This window comes from Penaeus chinensis, chromosome 11 (genome assembly GCF_019202785.1).
Source record: "Penaeus chinensis breed Huanghai No. 1 chromosome 11, ASM1920278v2, whole genome shotgun sequence".
Taxonomy (NCBI): Eukaryota; Metazoa; Arthropoda; class Malacostraca; order Decapoda; family Penaeidae; genus Penaeus; species Penaeus chinensis.
Genome location: NC_061829.1, coordinates 40,437,931 through 40,444,190, shown reverse-complemented (window position 1 = coordinate 40,444,190; position 6,260 = coordinate 40,437,931).

The following is a 6,260-nucleotide window of genomic DNA, read 5'->3' as shown; positions in this document are numbered from 1 at the left end:
CTCTCTCTCTCTCTCTTTCTTTCTCATTCACTCTCTTTTTTTCTCTCTCTCTTTCAATACTCCGGTTTTTCTTGTTGCAAAAATTTATATATATATATATATATATATATATATATATATATGTGTGTGTGTGTGTGTGTGTGTGTGTGTGTGTGTGTGTGTGTGTGTGTGTGTGTGTGTCAAGAATAAAACTTTGAAGATATAAGGGGAATGAACTATGTCTCTCTCCTTTTCCCTTCAGAGGAGAAGGAGGAGGAGGAGACAGAGGAGAAGGAAGAGGATGAGGAGGAGGAGGAGGAACCGGAGGAGGAGACGGAGGAGAAGGAGGAGAAGGAGGAGGAGGAGGAGGAAATGGAGGATGAGGAGGATGAGGAGGAAGAGGAGAAGGAGAAGGAGCAGGAGGAGGATGTGGTGGAGGCGGAGAGGATGGAGGAGGAGGAGGTAGCAGGAGGTAGAGAAAAATGAGGAGGGGGAGGAGGGGAGGCGGGCGCCGAATCTGTTCGAGTGAACAGTCCTTAAAATAAAATTGAAAACGTTGATAACGAAAGAAAGAAAGGGAAGGGAGATAAAATCGAGGGAAAACAGAAAATGCGTCGAAAATTAATAATAATAATAATAAAAAAAAAAAAATATATATATATATACATATATATATATATAATAAAAGATGGAAGGACAGTCAGAGAGAGACAGGCAGGGGAAGCTTCACCAGTGGCACCTGCGTGGCACTCAGTGCCACTTGGCATCACGGGGATTCGATCCCGCGCCACCGGATCCGCAGTGCAACGCGCTAACCACTCGGCCACCGCGGCACCGGAAGAGGAAGGCGAGTCAGAGCCTCTTGTCTTGGCTCTCGGCCGCGGCTGCCGCACCCCCCCCCCCCCCCCCGCACTGATATGCTCGTGTGTGTGTGTGTGTGTGTGTGTGTGTGTGTGTGTGTGTGTGTGTGTGTGTGTGTGTGTGTGTGTGTGTGTTTGTTCGTACGTGTGTGTGTGTGTGTGTGTGTTGCTGCTCTCCCGTGGATGTTTCGTCGACTTGCTTTCACAGACCGTCGACTTCGTAGTTTTTCAATTCATTCACCAAAAAATGACAAAGCATCACCAGATTATTGACGAGCGAGCTTCCGGAAGATAGATAGATAGATAGATAGATAGATAGATAGATAGAGAGAGAGAGAGAAAGAGAGAGAGAGAGTGAGTAGAAAGAGAGAGGGGGGGGGAGAGAGAGGGGGGGAGGAGTTAGAAAAAAGAGAGAAACGAAGAGTTAGAGAGCTAGAGAACGTGAAAGAATGAGAGAGAGGGAGCGGAGGAGGGGAGGGAGGGAGGAAGGGAAAATAATTTATCAAAAAAATCGCAACAGACAAGGAGCAATGTTGCCAGCGCGTTCCCGAGCGACTGGCGCCAGGGTCCGGCCGGCGGCGAGCGGCGCAGACAGCGTGGCGCCAGAAAAGCATCGCGATGTCAGAGGCTGAAATTATCTAATATCTGACCAGATATTTATAGCTTGATTTTTTAAAGAAAGGTTTTTCATGGTGATAGTGATGATGATGTGTAAGTGACGATGATGATTATTGTGACAATGATGATGATTACGGTGATGGTGATGGTAATAGTGACGTTAGTGTTGGTAGTGATATTGATGGAGATGATGATGATGACGATGGTGATAATGAGGAAGGTAATGATGATATAGATAGTGATGAAGATGAGGTTGAATATGATGATAGTGATGATGAAGATGATTATGATAATGAAGCTGAGGTTAATGAAAATATTGCTGATAATGATGATTGTATCATTAGCATGATAGGTATATGAAAATAGGAATATTTACGTTTATTTGATATTACGGGTGAGATGTTTTGTTGCGCATCTCGAGTATTTTTTGTTTACCCATGAGCCCACGTATGACGTTGCTGTGGCGGTGGACGCCTCGTGTGTGAACCCACTTCGCAGGGAATTTGTGTTGACGACCTTTCATAGAAGTGGCAGTTATTGGGCACAAGTCTTTACACTCATGAAGGTATGTTTTAGGATGTTGAAGGGTTGCAAATTAAATTCAGAGGGGATGATACTCATTAATATTGAAAATACACGGAGCATGAGTTTGTTGTGTTGGCGTCGGCCATAATGTGGATTGTTTACTTTCATATGGATTTCAGCCAGTGTTTATCCAATGCTGTGGATATGGGTTTGTGCCGTAACTGAGACGTGATGGCAACTACTGGGAATCAAGGACTGTGATAGTGTGGCCATTGAAGTGAGTTCAATGAAAATGTACAATGTATGATTTATTTTGTGATATTGTTGCAGATTATTTAGTTACGTCGCACGATTTGTGTAGGCATTCCTTGTATTATTTAATATTGTGATATAAGCAGTTCATTTGTTTATTCGGATTGGATTGTTATTTTAGTATTAATTGATGTATGTATTTTTTCTCTTTTTTTCGCAAAATAGAATATTTATTTTGTTAATCCCTATTACCTGAATATCACATTTCAGGTTGAAACTTTGCTCCAATAAAAGACTGTTGCAGCTGATGGCTTTTCCTTGATATCCCAGTACAATGATAATCATGGTAATGGTAATGGTAATGATGGTGATAATGAGGATTGCAATAATGATAATGATTATAAAGATGATGATGCTGATGATGGGGATGATAAAAGTGATGGTGATAACGGTAATGATGATGGTGATCTTATCTCACTGGAAATGCACTTCAATGATCTTCCTTTTGTGGTGAGAATTTCAACATTCGTTCCCTTTATCTTGCGAAAGTTCTCTCTTTAATATTCTGACGATATCCTATGATTTTAGACAAATTGTTACACGAACTACCAAGTCGACGATCTGTGCTGAAAAGGCCATCTTTTTTCGGGAATTTCAAATAGATTATCACCATCATCGTCATTCCCACCGTTGTCATTATTGTCATTATTGCCACTATCAATAAGTATCTAATTTGCTACCATCATTATCATTAATACTCACATAAATAATAAGAATTAGTCTTAACCCCGTCATTACTAATGCTGTTAGTAGTAATGACAATAAAACAATAACGATAATAATAATAACAATAATAATAATAATGATAATAATAATAATAATAATGGAATAACAATAATGATAGTAACAAGAATAGGAACACACCGATTCATCTAGTGTCTTTCAGGGTTGCGAGACAGAGCAACCAGCAATGCGCTGTTTTGGAGACCCAAGCCCGAGAACGTAGCAAGCATTCAGCGTTGGTCAGAACCAGAACTTAAGAGGTCGCCAATGTCATTTGTTCTTCTGACGGGGACTGAGTGAAAGCTCTACGACGGTATGATGTTTATAGAGCAAGTGGCACTCACAAGGGAGGTCTACAAATAATTCAGTCACGAGAAAATAGATAAAGGTGTGTGCATCACCAATTTATCACAGCGTCGTGATGCACGTAAAAGCGAACACTAGATGTACTTAAAAATAACTGACAAACACATATATTTACCCCTAAGCTGGCTTCCCATAAGTATTTTTACCCAGACTGATGACACGAAAACATACAACGTAAGAAATAATGAATAGTCCGAGGCCAAGTAAAAAATAAAATAACACCAAAAGGGCATCGATCACGAGGACTGCAAAGGCAGTCAAATGGTCCTGAAAATTTGGCCGAGATTGGGGAAGATCTTTTGGTAAGTTCCCGGCTTCATGCAGCCTCCGACTTTCGAAACCATTCTTTTTGGAATGGAATCTCCTCTCGTAGTTTAACACTTATGCTGTTGCTTTCCGTCGCATTTGACTCGTTGGTGAGTGACGGAACTTGTATTCCCCGACGGCAAATTTGATAAAATGTGTAAGATTTGGCTTCGCACTGTATTTTGGGGACATATTCGTTTACATATAGGAAAACAAAACAAAAACACCAAAAAAATTAAATCGGCATTGTTGAAACTCTACGGGGGCTGGATCCATATTTCACATATACAATTACGGTATACAATTCTGCGGCTGGTATGTAAATACTCGATATTATGATTGTATTAGTCTTGCATTGTCATATTATTTTATGCAGAAACAAAGTCACCTTCATGTAAGATTATGCGGAATTGATCTAATTACGAAATTAAAATATAACAATAAATGTAACAAAATAAAACGGCATCATTGTTTTGTTTACAAAAAGTAGGAAAGGATATCGGATGGCGATTTTTTTAAATATTTATCTATACCATCATACCCTAGACATGGAAGCCTATTTGGATGTAGGTGTTTGTGCCATGGGGGCCTGACCTAATATTTTCATGAGAAAGCCACACAGGAGAATTTTTTATGAGCATTAGAACATGCAGAACATTGCAGACAGAAGTTTAGGAGTTTAGTAAAAACATGTACAAACTTTTGCTGAATGTGTACATCCATTGAGCAAATTTTTTGCAAGATGGTTGACAGCCAACAATATTGATGCATTGTGTGAAGCAATTTTACTCACACAATTCAATCAGGGTAGTGCACATAACATTAGACTGTATTTAGCTGAGAAAGAAGTATCAGACTCAAAGAAAACTGTTGAGCTTGCTGAGAACTATACTTTAACACATAAAGTTAGATCTGGCATTTTTTCTGGTAAGCCTGTTCATGGTGATATGCCAAAAAGAGCTCGCTTTACGTGTGGCAACTACCATGGTTTTAAAGTTAAAGAAAGCTTGGGCAAGAAGACTTTTGGCGATAAAACTAATTTGTTGTGCCATTATTGTCGAGAAAAGGGGCACTTTAAGAAAGATTATCCAAGGCTTGCTCAGAAGTGTAATTTTGGTTCTAAACCAGTGGCAAATATGATATTGCTAACTAAAAAGCATGGTTTGGGTAATGAGCAAGATTCATTTGAACCTTTTAAGTCGACGGGTCGGTAGCTGCGAGTAAGGGAAATACTGCTTATCCAGTCACTATTTTGAGGGATACGGCATTCGCTCAGAGTCTGCTGTTACAGTCAGCTATACCTGGTACTGAGAATCGTTATACAGGTGACTGTGTTTTGGTTAGTGGGATAGGTGGTGGTGTTAGTCTTCCCTTGGCTAAGCTCTTTTTGTCCTCCCTGTGGTCCACTCAGGAAGTTCTAGTTGGAGGTAAGGACACATTGCCTTTTGAAGATATTTCATTCTTGTTGGGAAATGATATTGGTGGCAAAGGAGTGGCTCCTAACCCTGTTGTTTCAGATAAGCCCCTACAACCTGACCGTATGGAAGTTAAGGAAACAAATTCTGACATCTTTCCAAGCGGCGCAGTCACAGGAGCGATGGCTAAAGCTGAACCTAATCATCAGGTTGTAGATACCTCCTGTTCGTTTTGTTTGCTCAGAGACGAGTGTTGCAGAGGGATCTATTTTGGCGGATGGCGATGGTCATGTTGATGATGATGGCGAAAGTTTGGTTAACCTGTTTGATGTTAATATTTCAGAAGAGATTAAGTCTACGGATCAACACGTTCAGGTGAAGGATATTCCAATAACTGGGGATCTAGTTATAGATCTTCAATGACCCAACATTGAAGGACATTTTGTTTTGTGCTTTTTCTGAAGACGATGTTAAAATATATAGGTTCGAGTCCCTTCGGAGACTGATTGTTTTTTTTCTTCTAACTTTGTTTTTGTTCTTTTCCTTAAGATGTAGACCAGAATTATAGGCTCACTATGTATTTGTTAGAAAAAAGAGTGAAACCGAGAAACGTCCGTCTAGCGACCTAGGGTTCGCGCAGTGACGATGACTTGCACTTGACTAGATTCTAAATCTTCCCTTTATAAACTTCCTAGAAATTTAGAGTGAATGTTAAAAAAAAAAAATGAGTAGGCAAAATAATTCATACTTACATGTCCATTATATAAAACATGAGAACAACATCTTTTAAACGAGGAGCCAAATACCAAGCAATCCCGCTGCCTGTTTGGCAACAATAAGACTCGCTGAAGACATAGTCATTAGTAAGAAAGCCTCTGTGGTGTAGTGGTTAGCACGACGGTCTCTAAAACCGTAGACTCGGGTTCGACTCCCGGCGGAGACTAATCAATGTATAATTTTTTCTTCTGACTTTGTTTTTCGTCTTTTCCTTGACACGTAGACCAGTATTACAAGCTTGTCATTGTATATATATATATATATATATATATATATATATATATATATATATATATATATATATACATATGTATATATGTGTGTGTATGTGTGCGTGTGTGTACGCAGACTTTATGATGATAATTATAACAATGATAAT